The sequence below is a fragment of the Phoca vitulina genome, unplaced genomic scaffold (assembly GCF_004348235.1).
Source record: "Phoca vitulina isolate PV1807 unplaced genomic scaffold, GSC_HSeal_1.0 scaffold3, whole genome shotgun sequence".
Classification (NCBI taxonomy): Eukaryota; Metazoa; Chordata; class Mammalia; order Carnivora; family Phocidae; genus Phoca; species Phoca vitulina.
In genome coordinates, this window is record NW_022589706.1 from 16751761 (window position 1) to 16774438 (window position 22678).

At 38.6% G+C, this 22678-nt stretch overlaps 1 protein-coding gene across 3 annotated transcripts in view; it reads left to right on the forward strand.

Annotated features, from left to right (window-relative positions):
- STIM2 (stromal interaction molecule 2) overlaps positions 1-22678 on the forward strand; it is a 145472-nt gene that overhangs the window by 16805 nt on the left and 105989 nt on the right. Inside the window, exon 1 of one of the 3 annotated variants that reach the window (XM_032400144.1) lies at positions 335-1353. The exons of the other annotated variants lie outside the window; for them this stretch is intronic. The gene's annotated coding sequence lies outside the window, so the exon portion shown is untranslated. Of the gene's footprint in view, positions 1-334; positions 1354-22678 lie in introns of those variants that run through there. 3 annotated transcript variants of the gene reach the window in all.

Consider the following 22678-nt stretch of genomic DNA (forward strand, 5'->3'; position numbering starts at 1 on the left):
GATTTATAATGAATTGTTTAAACTTGTTTATAGAATTACCATTTATCTTTTATACTGTACTAAAAATTTAGTTTTACATTTTGAATACTTAAAAAATTTTTTTCACATAGCTGGCTGGTAGTCATGATATATTTATCATAAACCTTGAGTATTGAACTGTTAATAATTAGGACTTTTTATAAATATTGTAGATTAGTAAAAGATGAAAAAATTGTTATATTCTAGGGCCTCTGATTTAAAATGAAATAACATGAGAATAGACTCTGCTTAGAAATTAAAAGATAATAAGATAAATCTTTTTGTTGTTGTTGTTTTTTGTTTTTTTGTCTTTGATCAGTTTTTTAAGATTTCTAGATAAACAGCAGCCATTTTTAGTGAAGTACAAATTCCAAAGCAAGACATGGTATGTTTATAATTTCTTTCTAATCATGATGAAGATGTTCCTGAAAAGTCTTACCATAGCAGAATTTGAAGTTGAAGAACTAACATCTTATGGGAAAAATAGGCTTTACAGTGAGGGATCGATAGGGGTGCCTGGGTGACTAAGTCAGTTAAGTGTCTGACTCTCGATTTCCGTTCAGGTCATGATCTCAGGGTTGTGAGATAGAACCGTGTCAGGCTCCATGCTGAGCGGAACCTGCCTTAGAGTGTCTCCCTTGCTGTCCCCTGACCACCCCGCCCCCCCGCCAAGCACACACATGTGTGCATGCTCTTGTGCGCTGGCGCATGTGCTCTCTCTTTCTCACACAAAAAAAGTGAGAGATCAATAGCTGTATGACAGTCTTTATTAATATTTATATTTGCTAAAAGAAAATGCCATAGTAAAGAATCATTTGCATGTTGTGCATTAATAATTCAGAAAAGTTAATTTCTATTTATCTTTTTATTGTAATGAAGGGTTCAGAATTTCCTCTTGTAGTTTGTGAGATGCTTGAAAACCCATTTTAGGTTGTAGTAGATAGTATGTACACTAAGGAGCATATTCATATGCTACTCAGTATTTAGTCCATTGGAAAGTTAGATATCCTTTTGCTGTTACTTGGAATTGTTGATTCATATTTCTTAGTGTCCACAGTGGTTCCAGACATGCTGATTAACTTTGATGAGTAAAATGGGAAAAACTTTGGGTAAATATATTTAACAATTCTTTGAATATTCCTACTACTATGGCTCAGACATCTTCAGTAATTCATTAGGGTATTGGTAAAATTTGAATTCTTCCTGTAGGAACCTTTTATCAGGAGACATGAGGATTTTGAACATTCTGACTTGCCTCTGTTTCCCCACCACTTAAGTGAGTCTTTGGATCTCAGCACTTTCCCAGCTTTGAGACAAAAGAAGGATACTCTAAAGGTAAGGCAACTTTACCTAGGTTTGTTTTAACTCAAGATTGCATTTTAAAAGTCTCAATTCTGACTCTTCTCTGCTTTATGCTTATCAGTCTCTAGATCCCTTTTTTTCCCCATTCATCTGTAACACAGATTCTCACAATAGTGGACATGATAAACCATAATTAAATTTGTAAAAGAGGGATGCCTGGCTGACTCAGATGGTGGAGTGTGCGACTCTTGATCTTGAGCCCCACTGGGGTTGGGTGTAGAGATCATTTAAAATCTTAAAAATAAATAAATAAATAAATAAATAAATTTGTAAAAGAATTTTCACGAAGTAAAATTATTATCCCAGAGGATTTACTAAACACATACATAATAACTGTTTTTACATCTCATAACTGAATGCCTTTATTTAATGTACTTGCTGAAAATTAACAGTTTTTTTTTTTCCCCCAAAGTGATATTGTCTAAATATCTGTGTTTGGTGGATGTTAGAAGGAAACTATAATATATGTTTATTTGATTATACTTTATAATTCAGGTCTTTTTGCTCTTTTACCACCTTTTCTTGCTTCTGTTTCATCTGTTCCTCTAGTTCCTTTTTATGTGGAGATGGAAATAGTATGTTATTGTATTTTTATAGATAATAGAGTGTATTTTGTAGTATCTGCTAAATACATACTTTCAGTAGTTAATTATTTCAGGCTATATCTTTTGTCTGAACCCTTTGCTTTAACTTGCTTGATTTAAGGTAATGATAACTTCAGAATTTTAAGAGTTTTCTCAGCTCCTTGGATCTATAGTTTGTTGACTTCCATTAATTTTGGATAATCTCAACCATTATCTTTTCAGATATTTCTTTTGTCCTATTTTCCTTCCTTCTCCCTTTGGCACTCCAGTTAAGTATATGCTAGACCATTTGATATTGTCTCACAGTTGTTGGGTGCTTCCCCCCTCTTTTTTTAACCCATTTTTATCCTTTTTATTTCAGCTTGGATAAGCTGTTGATCTGTTTTAAGTGCACTGATAATCCTGTCAAAGGAATTTTCCAACTTTGAAACTGTATTTTTTTTATTTTAGTGTTACCATTTGGTTCTCTTTTAGAGTTTTCATATCTGTTGAGATTCCCCAGCTATTTATACATATTGTCCAGATCCTTTAACATATTAATCCTTTCCTCTAGATCTTTTTTTTAAATTTTATTTTATTATGTTAGTCACCGTACATTACATCATTAGTTTTTGATGTAGTGTTTCATGATTCATTGTTTGCGTATAACACCCAGTGCTCCATGCAATATGTGCCCTCCTTAATACCCATCACCGGGCTAACCCACCCCCTCCCCCCCCTCCCCTCTAAAACCCTCAGTTTGTTTCTCAGAGTCCATAGGCTCTCATGGTTCGTCCTCCCCTCCGATTCCCCCCCTTCATTTTTCCCCTCCTACTATCTTCTTCTTCTTCTTTTTTTTTAACATATAATACATTATTTGTTTCAGAGGTACAGGTCTGTGATTCATCAGTCTTACACAATTCACAGCACTCACCATAGCACATACCCTCCCCAATGTCCATCACCCAGCCACCCCATCCCTCCCACCCCCCACCACTCCAGCAACCCTCAGTTTGTTTCCTGAGATTAAGACTCTCTTATGGTTTGTCTCCCTCTCTGGTTTCATCTTGTTTCATTTTTTCCTCCCTTCCCCTATGACCCTCTGTCTTGTTTCTCAAATTCCTCATATCAGTGAGGTCATATGATACTTGTCTTTCTCTGATTGACTTATTTCGCTCAGCATAACACGCTCCAGTTCCATCCACGCTGTTGCAAATGGCAAGATTTCGTTCCTTTTGATGGCTGCATAATATTCCATTGTATACATATACCACATCTTCTTTATCCATTCATCTGTTGATGGACATCTTGGCTCTTTCCATAGTTTGGCTATTGTGGACATTGCTGCTATAAACATCGGGGTGTACATACTCCTTCGGATCCCTACATTTGTATCTTTGGGGTAAGTACCCAGTAGTGCAATTGCTGGATTGTATGGTAGCTCTATTTTCAACTTTCTGAAGAACCTCCATACTGTTTACCAGAGTGGCTGCACCAGCTTGCATTCCCACCAACAGTGTAGGAGGGTTCCCCTTTCTCTGCATCCTCGCCAACATCTGTCGTTTCCTGACTTGTTAATTTTAGCCATTCTGACTGGTGTGAGGTGGTATCTCATTGAGGTTTTGATAATTATTTTAGCCACTCTGATAGTTCTAACATCTGGGTTATCTCTGTTTTTGGTTCTGTTGTTTGCTTTATCTCTTGACAATGAGGCTTTTTTTTTTTTTTCCTTTTTAAAATGCGACTCATAATTTTTTTTTAAATGGCTCATAATTTTTGATTGAATGATAGCACAGTTGAGTCTGAGATCAATATTGTCTATGTCCAGAAATGGGTGTGCTTCTTCTGTCAGACTATTAGTGTGGTAGGTTGAGTCAGTTTTGTTAATGGTTGAGGTGGGTATGGCTCTCTTGTTACTGTTGTCACTTTCAGTGCACCATAGACCAGAAATTTCCCCAGTGGTGGACTGCTGTTACTCTGTGTTTTGTATGGCAGGAGTAGAGCTATCAGCAGCATGCCTGCACTGTGGAGAGGCTCTCTCTGTATAGTAGGTTTGTGGTAGGAGTGGAGGAGTTCTTGGTTTTGATGTGCTCTAAGTCTTAGGTAGGGCTTGTAAGCATGGGCTTTGGGAGTTGAGCTTTCTCACTCTTCTTCCTCTTCCCCCAGCAGCAGCCAAACTCTGCCTAGTATCTGGGGGAGTACTTAGGCTAGAGAGTTTCCTGTTCTTTGCCCACTGGTAGCCTACTTTGTTGGGTGTGGGATCCTGGGCCAAGAGGGGTTCTTGTCCCTCTCCAGAAGTGGTGGGCTCTTACTTCTACCTCTTCCCTAGGACCAGTGGATCTTTGCCTGGGCCCTGGGGTTGTGAGAGTTTCCTAATGCTGTCCTTGTTTCTCTTGGTCTGTGTTTGTCCCTCAGACTGACCAATCATAGTTTTTGGTATAGGTCTCTTTGCCAGTGCTTTCCTTCCAGGCCATGGATTATGTTTTCTTAAGCTCTTACTTGTATTTCCTATCTAGCTCTTGAGTTCCTATTGATAATTCTTTGCTCCTAGACTTCCATGGTCTAACCAAATTCCTAGTCTTGAGTTCCCTTTGCATTGCTAGCAGGTTGAGTCCTCAACCTTATTTACCAATTTACTTCCTGAAAAGTCAGTAAGCATTTTGATTACTTTGTGATTCAGAAATTACCAATTATTCTAATTTATCTACATGACTATGTATAATACTGAACCCTCTAGACCTTGGGTTGTTGGGTAATTTATATCAAAAAGTCTAATGAGGATTCAGGGATTTCATAATTCTTCTTAGTTGATTTCACAATCATAACGGTTGTTAAGTTTTCAGTCTTCATTGCTCACCTGTGGTGAAGAGTGCATGGTTTTATAGAGATTGAGTCAGATGACCTGGGTATAAATTCCTGCTTCATCATTTCTTTTATCTGCCTATTTATCCATAAAATATTTATTGACTACCTTTTCTATTCTGGTGTTGGAGTCATTACTATGACTTCTGGCAGCTTTCATATATTGAGCACAGTCAAAGTGTTTTTCATAGGTTCACATTTAATCCTCCCTTCAACTCTGTGAGAGCCATAGGTATTATTTATAGTAATTATTTGAGGGATTATTGAGTAATTATTTTAGTAAACTGGAGGCCTGGATAAGTAGTATCATGTCCATTACCCCATAGATAGTAAGAGATGCAAACCTTTAACAAATATTAGTAATGGATACTAAGTAATATATTTAACTGTGCCTTAGTATTGGAAACACACTTTAAGTTTTAGTTTTGTAAATAATGATTCACTCAGACTCCTAGGAGCTATACTTGATTGTTCTGGGTCCTTATCTCCCACATCCTGACCATCTGTCATAAATGCTGTGGGTTCTAACCACCCACATATATTTTGAGTTTCTCTACTTTTCTGTTTTCATTGCCATCACTATAGTCCAGGCCACTGTTACCTCTCACTGGGATTCCTGCAGTGGCTTCCTAACTTCTTGTTATTGCTCTTAACCTTCTACAGTCTGTTTTCTCAGAAGCCTGTAAAAATACACGTAAGATCATTTCCTTCCCCCTTCAGTGGCTTCCCATTTTAATTACAATAAAATAGACATTTCTCCTGGCCTACAAATCCCTGCATGGTCTGGCCCCTGCCTACCTCTCCAGATTTATCTCTTTTTACCATTTTCCCCTACACTGAATTCTTTGCTGCTGCTAGAATATGCCAAACTCTTTTCCTTGTTTCTGAATCTTGGCACTTAAGGTTTCCTATTTTTTTTTTTTTAAGATTTTATTTATTTATTTGACAGAGACAGCGAGAGAGGGAACACAAGCACGGGGGAGCTGGAAAGGGAGAAGCAGGGGGAGCTTGACATGGGGCTCGATCCCAGGATGCTGGGATCATGACCTGAGCTGAAGGCAGACGCTTAACGACTGAGCCACCCAGGCGCCCGAAGGTTTCCTATGTTTTGACTGTTCCTCTGTTCCTTTTTGCCTAGCTGACTTTAGTTTTTGGTTTTGTATCTTTCTCAGAAAGACTTATTTTGGTGACCACCTATAGGAGCAGTCTCCTTCCTGCCTCTCCCCAACAAACACATAAAACACTTTTAACACTTATATATACTTATAACTAGAAGTTATATTTTGATAGGTTTATTAACTTGCTACCTGTACTTACCCATAGAAATCTAAGCTTCTTAAGAATCGGACCCTGTCTTGCTCATATGTTACCTAGATAGTGTCTAGGATGTCATAAAACTAAGGTAATCCATCAAACTTTATGGATAGTAAATGTCTTGATTTATACTTTTTGTGCATAAACCTTTTTCTATATTTTGATGTTTTTTCCCCCCTGAGAATAAAAAGTCAAAGAATTAAGCTAAGGGAAGTGTCTAATGTTAATTTTTTAACCATATATGTTAATTTGAACATTTCAGAAATGATCCTCTTCCTTCCCCCATTTTTTAGATCTTGTGATACTTAAACTGGATGTTGTGCCGTCTTAATTTTCATTCTTCTTTTATATAAATAGTTTTTCTTATTATGAACTTTGAATATACAGAAACACGTAGCAAAGAGAATAAAACAAATTTCACTCCTCAGAACTACTTTGCTGTTGTTCTTTTTTATATCCAATAAGTATTATTTTATATAGTTTCAGTCCTCTTTGATGCAGTTTTGCATCTTGCTTTTTAAAATCTACATATTCTGAGCTTTTTCTTAACTAGTAAATGAAGTAGAAGATATAAATTATTTACTTGTTCTTATTTTTGGGTAGATTCCCATTGTCAAATAGATGTTTTCAGTTTTTCTGTTAAAAATATTGTTACAAACTCTTATGCACATAAACCTTTCCTTCATTCTGGATTTTAAGGGTACACTCCCAAGAGCATAGTATTAGAGTAAAAGGTATGACTATTTTAAGGTTAAAAAAATATATTACTGGCAATAATAATAATTGCATTCTGAAAGGATTATATTTTTGAGTGCCCATTGGTATTTTATTTATTTATTTATTTATTTATTTTAGAGATTTTATTTATTTTTTAATAGGGAGACAGCAAGAGAGGGAACACAAGCAGGGGGAGTGGGAGAGGGAGAAGCAGGCTTCCCGCAGAGCAGGGAGCCCGATGCGGGGCTCGATCCCAGGACCCTGGGATCATGACCTGAGCCGAAGGCAGACGCGTAAGGACTGAGCCACCCAGGCGCCCCCCCCCCCCATTGGTATTTTAATTGAAAAAGAATCTTTGCTATTTTGGGTGAAATACCATGTTTCATTTCTTTAATTATTAGAGTTTGAATGTTTCCCCCTTTGTGTATTGTTAAACACATTGTCCTTGTGATCAAAGGTTGGAATGGTCCTGATAACAGATCTCTTCTCTCAAACTAATGAGAGGATCAAGACTGATTTTTTTTCCTGGGCGCCTGGGTGGCTCAGTTGGTTAAGTGACTGCCTTCGGCTCAGGTCATGATCCTGGAGTCCTGGGATCGAGTCCCGCATCGGGCTCCCTGCTCAGCAGGGAGTCTGCTTCTCCCTGTGACCCTCCCCCCTCTCATGTGCTCTGTCTCCCTATCTCAAATAAATAAATAAAATCTTAAAAAAAAAAAAAAAAGACTGATTTTTTCCTGACATTCTATTATGGTGACTCTTACAAAAATGTGGTATCACTAAAAGGGTTGAGCTTTCCAATAGGTAAATAGTGATTCCTTTTTCTCAATTTTCTTAATTCTGGTTTAATTCAGAAGCCTGTTTTCTTGAATTTCTTAATTTGACAACTCAGGTTTCTGAGGAGTAAGTTACCATGAATATTAAAGATGTTGGTTGCCTTTATTTTCTATTGCAAGTTTTTCTGGAATATTGACCCTTTTCTCTAAATGGTGAGGCCTGTGATAGATCCCTGATTGCATAGTGGGACATAGAAGTTTGTGTCATTCATCTCTTTAAGGCTGGAACTATATATAGTATGTAAATCCAGGGACTATCCATGTGTCTCTTCCACCATGGGGACTGGTGACCAGAGAAAACTGCAGAGTGAGAAAGAGGGAGGTTCAGAAGGAGAAGAGAGCATGGAATAGAGGGAAAACTAGGCGAGGTAACATTAACCTGCATTTTAATTGTATACCATTTACTAACTCCAAGTTTCTGTGCCTCAGTTTCTTCCTTGGGTGAAAGGAGCTAATAATCTCTCTTTTTCTAGGTCATAGTAAGGATTAAATTATATACACATATACATATACCTGTGCTAGATAGTATATTATTTGGTGTTCAGTGAACTAGGAAATTGTGTTTTTTCCCTAGGGTAATAAAAGGATTGTTGCAATGTCTGGGAATACCATATTGTTAAACACAGGTATGAGTTGTAATAGTATAAGCTGAGACATTGCCTGAGGTACTGAACATATATAGTAAGTTCCATTGTGGTGGGCAAAGCAGTTTAATAGATTCGTTCCTTGTGACCAAGCTGTAGTGGAAGTAGAATTGTTTAATTAATACAAAGTATGAAACGACTCTTTGAAGGTTAATTTAAAATGAAAACTTCCTATTACATATACTAATTTCTTCAAAGTAGACTTAATGATATATCAGACAGTGCTCCTTTTGTAATGGAAGACAAAAGCAGCGAGTAAGATATTGGAGTGTTGTAGCACTGAGTGAGGCATGCAGATCTGCAAGATTGTGTCTTTTGATAGGACATTGATAAATTAATTTCCTGTTAGATGCCCATCAAAGGGATTCTCAGCATTTATCTTATTCTTGGAAAAGTTATTGTTAACAACAGGATTATCAAATTGTCACCGGATTAACACCTGGCAAATAGATGAATCTCAGCAAACCAAGAAAATTATCTCAAGTGGGACTGAAATAATGGAATTAGATGCTTGAGTTCTTTACGTTTCTCTGGAAGAGAAGGTACTTGGTCTCCAACTTACTCAAATGCAGTTGGGCTGAAGAGTTATTATTTCCCATCCTTATAATGAATTAGTCCCTGGTGACCATTCCTGAGTCCCTTCTGTGTCCTAGCTCTGGGAATGGGGAGTTGAAGCATTTATAATCTAATGAGGAAGAGCAGGTACAACTACAAAACATTGCAATAAGAATATATAAATAGTTGTGAGAGAATAAGGTAAAGGAGATAAATAAAATGAGCTCAGAAATAAAATGAACATAGGCCATTTTAGTTAGGGTGAACAATATACCTATTTAATAGGGTTGTTGCAAACAGTAATGATCAATATAGGAAAAATGTTTAGTGCAATGTTTGCCACATAGTAACTCTTACAAAGGGTTGGCTGTTAGTATTTTATATTCCTGTATTTCTTTCTGTGGTGATGCAGTGCTCTGAATGGTTATTTATTTACTCCTTAAAACAGTCAGCATAAAGAATTGAAAAAGAACCAGAGTGGGATTGGAGTGTGATTTATTTTTTAAAGATTTATTTATTTATTTATTTAGAGAGTGTGGGCCAAACGGAGGGAAGGGACAAAAGGAGAGGGAGAGAGAATCTGAAGCAGACTCCACACTGAATGTGGAGCCTGACATGGGGCTCAGTCTCACAACCCTGAGATTATGACCTGAGCCGAAATCCATAGTCAGCCGCTTAACTGAGCCACTCAGGCGTCCCTGGAGTGTGATTTATTGCTACTTCAGCAACTGCTTTGGGAAATTAAAATTTGAAGAAAGCTAATAGTTGGTGATCCTGCTTTGTAGAAAAAGTACTATGCAAGTTATTTTAGGAAGGGGCTCTGCTGCCTTTCAGTGCCCATCTGTCAGTTGGTTATGGTAAAAACGCTGTTTATTTAACGTCATTGGGAGATTAAATATCCCACGTGAATGAAGAGCCAACATTTGTTGAATTCTTACAATGTGTCAGGTGCTGTCCTAAATGCTTTACATGAAATGACTCACTTAGTCCTCACAACAAGCTTATGAGGTAGATCCTCATTTTAGAGGCGAGGTCACAGAGGCCCAGAAAAGTTAAGTTTGCGGAGCTGGCAAATGGTAGACACGAGATGCTACTGACAGGACTCACATCCTTAACCAGTGTTCTTTTGACTCTTGAATAATTGCAGCTTAAATTGAATTGTATTGAATTGAATTGTAAACTTGTTTTATTTCATACTTATTGGAAGCACATTGTTTTTACAATTTGTTACTTTCCTGCCTGGTACTGAGTGCAGTTTACAGGCACATTGTTATTGTTAGTGCACAGGTATGCTTCAGGGCTGTGGGTTTGTGTAGAGCTGCTCATCCTTACTGTTCGTGGCCTTGAACTACTATAATATTTGTTTCTTTATAAGCTTTTTACTTAAGTATAATAGTACAGAGAAGGGCACCAAGTCAGTAGATAGTTCATCTGTTTTTCACAAAGTGAATCTTTTTTATTTAATTATGTTATGTTAATCACCAAACATTACATCATTAGTTTTTGATGTAGTGTTCCATGACTCACTGTTTGTGTATAACACCCAGTGCTCCATGCAGAATGTGCCCTCTTTAATACCCATCAACAGGCTAGCCCATCCCCCCACCCCCCTCCCCTCTAGAACCCTCAGTTTGTTTCTCAGAGTCCATAGTCTCTCATGGTTCGTCTCCCCCTCCGATTCCCCCACTTCATTTTTCCCTTCCTGCTATCTTCTTCTTCTTCTTCTTCTTCTTTTTTTAACATATAATGTATTATTTGTTTCAGAGGTACAGTTCTGTGATTCAACAGTCTTACACAATTCACAGCGCTCACCATAGCACAGAGTGAATCTTTACATATTACTAGCACCCAAATCAAGAAACAATATTGCCTTCACCCCTGAAGTTCCTCATGCCCCCTTATAATCACTGCCTGTCTCTGCCAAAGTTAACCACTGTCCTTACTTCAATGTCATAGAATAGCTTTCCTTTTTTTTTTTTTCCTAAAGATTTTATTTATTTATTTGACAGAGAGAACACAGGCAGGTGGTGCAGCAGGCAGAGGGAGAGGGAGAAGCGGGCTCCCCGCTAAGCTGGGGTTCAATCCCAGGACCCTGGGATCACGACCTGAGCCAGAGGCAGACATTTAACTGACTCAGCTGCCCAGGCACCCCTAGCTTTCCTGTTTTTGAATGTAATGTAAATGTGGAATCATCAACATATATAATTATATCACAGTTTATTCATTGGACATCTGTAATTTAAAAAAAATTTTTGTATCTGCTAAGGCTGGAAAATGGTATTAAAGCTTGAGTTGTGCTAACTCTTGGTAGTGTGAAGGATCCTCCTTTGAGTAAAGCATGTAGAGTTTTAGTGTGTGGTATTTGTGACATCTTTTTCATTTCTGAGGGTTTATTTGATTTTTTTTTTTCAGGTTTATCTGTGTTTTGCTTAGGTCAAGTTAGAAGGAGCATTCAGATAAATTGTTTCCTGTGCTTATCAGACTAAAGAGTTTAGGAGCAGAGAAACTTAAAAAGTAAGGTCCAGTGTTATTTGCATTATGAGAATGAATCTAAACTTAGCCCCTCAGGCTAAGATAGGGTATACACTGCATGTAGTTTATATATACATATACAGCATTGATTTATCCTGAGTACTGAGAAACCCTATGATGGCTTATTGAAAAATTTATACTAAACTTTGCTTCAGATCTGATTTTTAAATCCTAGATTTTTAGAAGCTGATTACCATGGACCAATTTCTCTTATTTGACAAAGGAAGTTGGGACTCTCGCAGCTCATAATTTGTGTTTAAGTGGAAAAGAAGAAAAATAGAACAGGTAGAACATTCACTTTCTTTTATGTTTATTGTAATACTAAATCAAGGAGAAAATAGAACTAGGAAAGTATATCAGTTTTCCTGCTTAAAGCTTTTACTGTTTAATAGCATATTCACATAATTGAGAAGATTGAAATTTTGATTTAAGGCTAATGTATTATTAGTTCAACATATATTTACTGAACACTTACAGACATTGTTCTAGGCACCAGGGCAGTGAATAAAACAACGCAGAACAAGGAGCCTATGTTTAAATGAGTAAGGTAGTAAACAAACAGTAGACAAGGGGCGCCTGGATGGCTCAGTCAGTTAAGTGTCCAACTCTTGTTTTCAGCTCAGGGGTCAGGTCATGATCTCGTGAGATTGAGCCCCATGTGGGGCTCTGCACTGAGCCTGGAGCCTGCTTATGATTCTCTCTGCCTCCGCTGGACCCCCCCCCCCCCTCCCCCCCCCCCCCCCCCCCCCAGCTCATGTGTGTGTGCACGAGTTCTCTCTCTCTCTCAAAAAAAAAAAAAAAAAATTAAAAACAAGTAGATGAGTAAATATGTAATAGGTCAGGAGGTAATTAATACTATGGAAGAACATTATATAGGTGAGGGCAATAGAGAATGTCAGGGCAGAGTGTGGATGCATATTTACTATTTTGTATACGGTTGTCGGAGAAAGGGTAGGTGACATTTGAGAAGAGGGAAGGAGGGGACAGAATGATGTGGTACCCCTTAGGTGGAGGCAGCCTGGCCCTGGGCATCATGTACAGCATCATGATAGGGAGCATGCTTGGATTTTGGAGAAACTTGAGACCACTGGGCTGGTATGGAGTAAGCAGTAGAGAGGGGAGTAGGGGATTAAGTCAGAGAGGTAGCCAAGGCCAATATCCAGGGTGTCATAGACTGATGTAAGGACATTGACATTTCTCTGAGTAAGATGTGGAGCCACTGCAGGGTTTTGAGAAAGTTGTGACATAGTCTGACTTGTGTTTTCAAAGGTCATGTTATTTCATTGAGATTGGATTGTGGAAGAGCTGGTCTCAGGAGGGGATACCAGTTAGGAGGCTTTGATCCGTGGGAGAGAGAGAGTGGTAGAGCTCAGGTGTTCTCTGTGGAGATGGTGGGAGGTGGCATAGGTGATTCTATATGCAGATACCAAATACAGTGAAAGGCTTTCTGATCTGTTGTCCTGAGAGTTAGGTTTATTGTAATATAAACCTCCCTGTGATGTAAAAACATAAGAGCTTATGCTATATTATGTAATTTAAGGAGTTAAAACATTGGAACAAATTTATTGTAGTTTTCAAATGCTGGATATTTATGGGGTAGCATAAATATCACACCAAATGGTTAAACCTTATTTGCTTCTCTCCATGTCCCCAATCCCTTTAAAACATAGGGTTTACTTTAGTTTTTTTCTTTTTTCTTACTTTTGGTTGATATTGCTTTCATTTTTCTTAGGGTTTTTTTGTTTTTGATTTTTAGCCTTCCTTTTTTGTGCTGATGTAATCACAAATACCTGATCTGGTTTCTGTCCATACTTTTAATTAATTTTCCTTTAGTATTTTATTAGGTTTTTGACCTTTTTTCCTGATTTTGTATAATCTGTTACATAATTCTCAAACTTACATCATTGTCACTTAACTTCAAGGCATTTTGCTTTATTACATAATTAGAGCTTATTTCATTTTGCAGAGTCAGTAGAGAGAATGAATTATCAGTGTCCAGCAGATAAATACTTAGTAAATGCTTAATATTTTTTTGCTTTATTCACTGTGTATTAATTTCTTATTACTGTATTCACTTATCTGTTGCAAATTATATTCATTATGTCATGTATACATTAAAAAATTCATACATATGCATCTCTCAATTAATATAGTCTGGTAAGTATCCCGGTTTTGCAGTCAGACCCATATGAGTTATCATCTTGGTTCTGCTGCTTATTAGATTGGTAGGGTATTCTAGGCCTCTGTTAGCTTCCTGTAAAGTGGAAAACACTGCCTGGCTTTTCAGGTTGTGAAGCGCCTACTGCAGTGTCTGGTGGTAGTAGTGCTTGTCCCTCAAATGGTTATTTTCTCTTTTCCCTTAACAAGCGATTTCTGCAGGGTCTGGACTGTTAGTAGTCCTGCCTGATTTAGGTTGTTGTAGTTTTCTATTGACTTTAATCACAAGACCTGGTAGTACTGAGAGTCACCTTAAGATGTCTCCGGTATTTCAGACTTATTCTTTCTTTACTGCCATTGTGTAATGGCAGTCCAGTCTCCTCTGGGTAATCAGGTTCAATCACATGAGTGAGTAAAGTAGCTACCTTCGTTGCCCGTTGGTGCAGAGAGAGGAAGAGCACAGAGTGTCCGGATGGCAGATTGAATTTGCAGTTCGATGGAGTCATTGCTTCTCCCAGTGGAGCATTCCTCCCTTTGGAAGTAAGACCTCTAGACCAGCAGGGTGTAAGGTCATGGGGATAGGGAGCAAACATTTTGCTATTGGGTTGCTAGGGGTAATTTCCACCCTTTGATTTCAGGATCTGTGAATCCTGACTAGGGAAGAAACAATACTATTTCTTGGATGCTGATTTAGAGTATATACAGTCTCCTGGAGAATATTGCCCTAGCCCTGCAAGGTCTTGCCATCTTAATTAGCACTGTAATTGAGTCTTCAAAAGGCCATTCCATTGATCTATGGGCCTGCCCTTTCAGGATGATGGGGAACATAGTAAGACCACTGAATTCCATGAGCATGCATCCGTTGCTGCACTTCATGTGCTGTGAAGTGAGTTCCTTGATTAGAGGCAATGCTGTGTAGAATATCATGATGGTGGATGAGCATTCTGTAAGTTAACAGATGGTAGATTTGGCAGGAATATTGGATTCAGTGAAGGATTCTGGATACTAATCTGTATCTAGAAAGTATGTCCATTAAGAACAAAACTTTTTTCCATCTGTGATGGAAGCATTCCAATGTAATCAGCTTGCTACCACATAGCTGGCTGATCACCCTGAGTAATGGTGCCATATTGGGGAGTCAGTGTTCATCTCCACTGCTGGCATACTGGGGACTGAGCGGTGGCTGTAGCCAGGTCAGCCATTATGGGGAGAAGTCCATGTTGCTGAGCCCATGCATAACCTTCCTCCCTCCAATGACCACTATTGGGCAATGATAGGAGTGGCTGGGGAAAGAGACTGACATGTACAGAACTGGTCATCCTGTCCACTTGATTATTAAAATTCTCTGCTGAGGTGACCCTTTGGTAAACATTGACATGGGACACAGATATTTTCATATTTTTTGTCCTTTCAGGTATTTTCATATTTTTCATCCACTTTTTTTGTCTGTCTGCATATCTCTTCAGACTATGTTGTAACCAGTTTCTCAGTTATGTCCTTCCAAGTTCCTGACCATGTAGATAAAACATTGGCTACATCCTAATGCAGTGGCACCTCTGGCCATTTCTTCTTCCATGCAAAATGAACAACCAGGTGCACTGCTTGAAGTTCTGTCCACTGGAAGGATTTCCTTTACCACTATCCTTTAGGGATGTCTTGGAGAGGGACTGTAGTGCTGCCACCATCCACTTTTGGGTGGTTCCTGCATATTGTACAAAATCATCTGTAAATGAGGCACATTGTTTCTCTTTTTCATTCAGCTGGTGGTAGGGAACTTCCCATGTGGTTGTGAGTGTGGGATGGGAGAGCAAAGATAATGTAGCAGGAATGGAGGCCGTGGGCATTGGGGCACTTCTTCATGCAACTTACTTGTAACTTCAGGGCCTGTGCCATCTCCGTCTTGTATGTACACCTTCCATTTCATGATGGAGTACTAGTGTGCAGGTTCCACATTCATGACTTAGTAGGTCAGACAACCGAGGTCATGACAGGCAGCTCAGTTCACATGGTAACTTGGTAGCCCATCATTAAGCATCAGTCTCTATTAATAAAGTCCCAGCAGCAAGCCAAAATCTATTCCTTAAAAAGAGAGTATTCACCACCGAGGGTGGCTGGCTTAGCTTCAGAATTCTAAGGGTCTGTACTGTGATTAACCTACGTGGGCATGCCATAGGCGCCAAGCAGCATCTCTCTCTGTTCAGACACTTCAGGTACCACTGGATATGCTGGATCGTATGGCCCAAGTGGCAGAGCAACTTGCAGGGCAGCCTGACTTGATGCAGAGCCTTCTTTTCTTCTTAGTCATCCTCCAAACCAGTAGCTTTTTGGATCGTTTGGTGTGATGGGTAAGTTCTGTGTGTCAGCTTGGCTAGGGTATACTGCCCAGTTGTTTGGTCAAACACTAGTGTAGACGTTGGTGTGAAGGTAATTTGTAGATTTGACTCCCTGAAGGATTCCCCAGGTTCCCTGAGGATTATTGTCGATAATGTAGGTAGGCCTCAAGCCAATCTGTTGAGGGCCTTAACAGCAAAAACGGATTTCCCAGAAAAGTTGTTCTGCCTTAAGATTGTATCTTAGAAATCTTGCCGGAGTTTCGAGCATGCTGTCCTGCACTACAGATTTTGGACTCAGGACTTCACCATTCCCTTCTGACTGAGTTTCCTGCCTAGTGGCCTGTACTACGGATTTCAGACTTGCCGGCCTGTACAGCTGTGGGAGCCAGTTCCTTATGATAAATCTCTTACTAGGTCTTTCTCTCTTTTCCTGCTCCACGTGTATGGATATGTGTGTGTGTGTGTGTGTGTGTGTGTGTGTGTATTTGGAAATAGCACACCCAGATGGGGAATATGTTGCCTATAAAATCTAAAGAGGCCCACCAGGTATTGTCTCTTTTTTGTTTGTAGGAGGGGCCAGATGCAACAACTTGTCTTTTGCCTTATAAGAGATACCTTGACATGCCCTACACCACTGGACCCCTAGAAATTTCAGTTAGGTGGAAGGCCTCTGAATATTTGTCCAGTTTATTTCCCACCCTCTGACATGCAGATGTTTTACCAGTAAGTCTAGAGTAGTTGCTACTTCTTGCTGACCAGATCCAGTTAGTATAGTATCATGAATGTAATGGACCAGTGTGATATCTTGTGCAAGGGGAAGGCTATCAAGATCCCTGCAAATTAAATTATGACTGGGATCAAAGAGCTGGAGAGTTGATATACCTCTCAGGTGGGACAATGAACGTATATTATTGGACTTCCCAGCTGAAAACAAACTACTTCTGGTAGTTTTTATTAATAGGTATTGAGAAAAAAAGCATTTGCAAGATCTTTATCTTCATACGAGGTATTAGGGGATTTGTTAATATATTCAAGTGATGAAACCACATCTAGTACAGCAGCCTCAGTTGGAGCCATCACCTGGTTAAGTTTGTGATAATCCAATGTTGTTCTCCAAGATCTATTTTCTGCATGGTCAGATAGCTGAGTTGAATGGTGATGTGGTGGGAATCACCAACCCTGCTTTCCTTAAGTCCTTGATGGCATTAAGTCCTAATCTGCATTTTCTCCGTGAATGCAGTGTTGCTTTTGGCTTACTCTTTTCCTAGATAGAGGCAGTTCTAATGGCCCCCCATATGGCCTTTCTTGTCCTAATAGCCCTTACTCCAAAGGTCTGGGAACCAGTGTGGTGATTCTGTCAGTTGCTGAGTATGTCTGGTCCAATGAGGAATCCCGGAACTGGGAAAATAAACCATAGGATGGATTCAGGGGATGCACTGGACCCATTGTGAGAGGGACCTGAGCTAAAACTCCACTGATTACCTGACATTCATAATCCCCTACTCTGACACATGGACCACAGTGACATTTTGGGTCTCCTGAAATTAGTGTTAGTTCAGAACCAGTGTCCAATAATTCCTGAAAAGTCTGTTTCCTTTTCTCAATGCATTCATCAGGATAAAAGTCTGTAGATCTATTTGGGGAAGGCTGGGAGAAAGATTAACTGTATGAATTTTTTGCTGTATCACAGGGTCCTTCCTCAAGAGGACCCATCCTCCCCTTTATTTCAAGGGGTTTTGAGTCTGTAAACCAGCTCAAGTTTGGGAAGTTTTCAGGGGCCTTGATTCTGTTTTTTTCAGGGTCACTGGACCTACAACTCTTTTACCTATATAGATCAAGTAAGAATTTAGTAGACAACCCATATTTTTCTCTTCTAGAGGCACCGTGATCAACTAGTGAATGTCATAGGCCTCTGAGTTAGACTATTCTGATTATTGTTTTCATTCTGCTGTCCATTGTAACCATGTCTACCTTGTATTTGGCGATTAAATACTGCCACTTGGCTCCTGACTCCCCAGGATTCAATTATCCCCATTGCATTTAAGGATCTCACTTCAGTAGTAGCAGTTCCCACTGTAATTTCTGACTTGCAGGGTAGAGCAACCACAGAGTTCTTCAACAATGCTGAGACTCACCACATATATTTATTTGTCACATGTCTTCTGGACCCTCCTGGGGTTGGGGAGCAGGTTTTACATCAGAAAACCATTTTAATACTCCATTCTACATTCTCCAAACCTTTGGATACTTTCTTCTACGTTATACCAAGGCAGTTCTGGCATTTCAGCTTCATGAAATGCAGGCACCTTTTGGTCCATGTTTCAGCCAACCAACCAGTCAAAAAGCCAGAGCTACAACCCCTTGAGCTACAGCATTGAATCTGGAATCTCTGTTTAGTGGCCTCATATTAATAAATTTGGCCTCATTCAACTTTATTTTTTCCATATTATCCCACATCTTTAATATCAAATCCCACTTATATTCCCCAGGTTCCTTGTCTGTGTAATATAGAGTAGAAACATTTTCAATTATAGTGTATCTCCTGGAGGATAACACTTTATATCTCATCTTTTGGAACAAGCTGGATCTTGAGTCTAATTGCAGGTCTAAAAGCAAAGGGTGAGAGTGTAGGTCCTGATGAGAATCAGCTGTGTCTGGCAAGGTAACTATCTCAGGTGAGGCTATTACAGATTCTTCCTGTAAAGCAGAGTTCACCTTAGTTAAGTATAGAAGATCTTCTTATACTAGCAGAGAAGACCCTGCAGAATTTAGAGGTCCAGTGTCCCCTGCATCACTGAGATCTGCCTACATGTTTCCATTCCAATTTTCAGGATCTCATTTCTCCTAGCCAGGACCCTTCTTTAATGGACAATATCGTGTGAAGTTGGGAATTCAATTTGTGTTGTAATTCAGCCACGCACAGGATGACACTCTGGGTTTGATTTTCAGAAATCAGCTCTGAGGCTTTAGTAGTTAAAGATTTCTCTCAGGGCAGACAGAGAAGCTTTCAGGTCATTTATGTGGCATTTGAAGCCCTGAGCTTATCTTTTTATTTCCCACTTTAACACAGTTAGGAGTCACTACTAATGTCATTTTTTGATAAATGTTGTAAAGTATCAATCGCATGTTCACCCAGAACCTTGCTTTTTATAAGTATTTGCTTAGGAGTTTTCCAATGGTTATATTTTCTGTCTCTCTCTTACTATGTCATCCCATGTACTGCCAGGGTTTTCTTTACCTTGTTACTGGAAATGGAGTCATTAGTGCCTTTAAATCTAATCAGAGTAGAGAACCAATTGCAGAAACCCCAGAACCAATTCAGAAAACTCATCAAGATTCTGATCCTCTAGAACTATTCTTGGTTTCTAAATCATTGTTAGGGTTCTTAAGAGAAACAGAACAAGTATGTATGTGTACACACACACACACACACACACACACACACACACACGAGATTTCTTGTAAGAAATTACCTTATGAGATTGTGGGGACTAGCAAGTCTAAAAAAAAAAATTGTAGGGCAGGCTGCTGAAAGGTCACCTTGACCCACCATCAGGTCAAGAAATAGAATTCCACCTATATTCATAGAGACTTCCTTTTCCCATGTCCCTTCTAAATTACAACCTGTCCTCCTGCCAAAGGTAACGTTAAATCTTCTGTGGTAATGATTTTCTTTCTTTTTGCTTTTACCATTTGTGTATATTTGCTTAAACACTATTATTTTTGTCTTAAACTATATATTAGGCTCATTGTACTTTTTGTCTCTTGCTTTCACTCAAGAAAAGTGGGAGTTTTGTTCATTTTGCTGAATGTAGCTGCAGTTCGTTCATTTTACAATAATATTCCAGTTTTAAATACTCCACAATCAGTTTTTCTTTCTTTTTTTTTTTTTTTTTTTAAAGATTTTATTTATTTATTTGACAGAGAGAGAGATAGCGAGAGCAGGAACACAAGCAAGGGGAATGGGAGAGGGAGAAGCAGGCTTCTTGCCGAGCAAGGAGCCCGATGTGGGACTTGATCCCAGGACCCTGGGATCATGACCTGAGCCGAAGGCAGACGCTTAACGACTGAGCCACCCAGGCGCCCTAATCAGTTTTTCTAATGGACATTTTGTTTGTTTCTAGTTTTGGCCTTTTATGAACAATACTGCTGTGAATGTCCCAGCATTATACATCTGTGTGAGTTTCTCAAGGGTATGTAACCAAGGAGGTTGCTGGGTCAGATGGTATCAGCTTTACTTAGTAATCCTAATTATTTGACAAAGGAGATGTATCAGTTTACTTTCCCAGCATCACCAACATTGGTGTTTATACACTTAAAAAAAAATTCTGCAGTAGATATGTAATGGTATCTTCTTGTGAGTTTAATTTACTCATTACTATTGAAATTGAGCATCATTTCATCCTGTTGGTCATTTGGATTTCTTTTGGAGATTGTCTGTTTAAGTCTTCTGTCCATTTTTGTGTGGTGTTGGTCCTTTTTTTCCTATAGTATTATGGAATTCTTTATATTTCTATCCTTTGGTTATACAGTATTTTTGGAATTCTTTATTTCTGTTCTTTGGTTATAATTGCAATATCTCACCTCAATTTGTGGCTTGAGTTTTTATTTACTTTATGTTGTATTAATGAACAGAAGTTCTTAATGTTAGTATTATCAAATTAACCAGGCTTTTCCTTAATAATTAAATGCTTTTTATATCTTAGTTAAAGAATTTTTCCCTGCCCTCATGATATTTTCCTACATTCTTTTCTCAAATACAAATAAATTTGTATTTTAAATTTAAGTTTTTCATCGATAGGAAATGAATTTTGTGTGTTTTGTAAGAATTGAGTTTGATTTCCATTTCTTTTTTAAAGATTTTATTTATTTGACAGGGACAGTGAGAGAGGGAACACAAGCAGGGGGGAGCTGGAGAGGGAGAAGCACAGGGAGCCTGACGTGGGGCTTGATCCCAGGATGCTAGGATCATGACCTGAGCTGAAGGCAGACGCTTAACGACTGAGCCACCCAGGTGCCCCTCCATTTTTTTCTTAAATGTAGATACTCAGCCAATTCCAGAACCATTTATTTTAACACGTTACAATTTTTCCCACCAATTTGCATTGCTAATTATGTTGTATAGCAAGTGTGTGTATATGTTTGGATCTGTTTCTGAGCTCTTTATTTCTTCCACGGATTTGTCTGTTGCTTTGACAATAGTCACAAAGTTTTTAAGTAACAGATGTCTTCTAAGTCTTGATATTTGGTATAGTAGGTTTTCTTATTGTGTTCTTTTTCAAAACTGTCTGGCTATTCTTTCCCCTTTGTGTATTCATATACATTTTGCAGTCAACTTGTCTAGCTCTAGGTGAAAAAGCCTATTGGAAATTTGACTGGAATTGCATAGATTCTTTCATATTGAGTTGGAGACAGTTGACATCTTTATTTTTTTAATTTTTATTTTTAAAAAGATTTTATTTATTTATTTGAGAGAGAGAGAATGAGAGAGTATGAGAGGGGGGAGGGTCAGAGGGAGAAGCAGACTCCCTTCTGAGCAGGGAGCCCGATGCGGGACTCGATCCTAGGACTCCAGGATCATGACCTGAGCTGAAGGCAGTCGCTTAACCAACTGAGCCACCCAGGTGCCCCAGTTGACATCTTTATAACACTGAATCTTCCAATCTAAAAACTTGGTATAGATCTCTATTTGTTTAAGTCTCTTTCAGTGGATCTCATAAAGTTTTAAAATTTTTTTCCCTAGAGGTCATATATACTGTTGTATTTATTTCTAGGTACTTTATGTTTTGATCCCCTCTTTAAAAAATTCAATCATATTTTTAAAATGGGATTGTGTTCTCACTTTTTAGGATAACAAGTATTATAGATTCTTAACTGTCTGAGTTTTTTTGTATCTCAGGAAGCATGAACTTGTAAAAATTCCCTTTCTTTTCCTGCAGATTTTTAGTATGGCTAGGAAAAGGCAAGCATTTGGCCTTAAGTTTTTTGAAAACCCAATGGTGATGAGAAATGTAAAAAAACAGAATTTGACTCTAACCAAATTTCATTAATTTTAAGTCTTCATCTTGCTCTGTCATTAATGAGGGCCAACTAAAGTTGCAATCCCGAAACCATGGCACTCTTTGGATTGTTTGTCCTTACGAAACTTTTAGCCAGAACATGAGGGCCTAAGGCTTAGACAAATTTTGAATTAGTTTCAACCAGTAGTTGAATCTATTTTTGGTTTTATTTATTACCCCAAAGTCATTCTCTTTGTAAGCATATTTAAGAAATAATCATCAAACTCAGTGTTATTAGATATCTGTATTACTGCATAATAAGTTATTACAAACTCAGCTGCTTAAAACAATGTACACTTACTATCTTAGGATTTCTGTTGGTCAGGTGTCTTGGCATGGCCTAATTGGGTTCTCTGTGCAGAGTCTCATAAGGCTGAAACCAAGGTGTTGGTTGGGCTGCATTCTCATTTGGAGCTTGGAGTCTTCTTCCAAGCTCGTTCAGATTATGTAACTTTCTGATTTTCACTTAGCATAATGGCCTTAACATCCATTCAGATTGTCGAGTATATCACCAGTTTGTTCCTTTTTACTGTTGAGTAGTATTCCATTCATTGTATGGATGTACCACAGTTTGTTTAGACATTCACCCATGGAAGGACATTTGGGTTGTTTTCAGTTGGGTCATTACAGATAAAATTCTTACAAACATTCACATTCAGGATTTTGTGTGAACATGTTTCCATTTCTCTAGAATTAATGCCAAGGAACACAATTGATGGACAATATAGT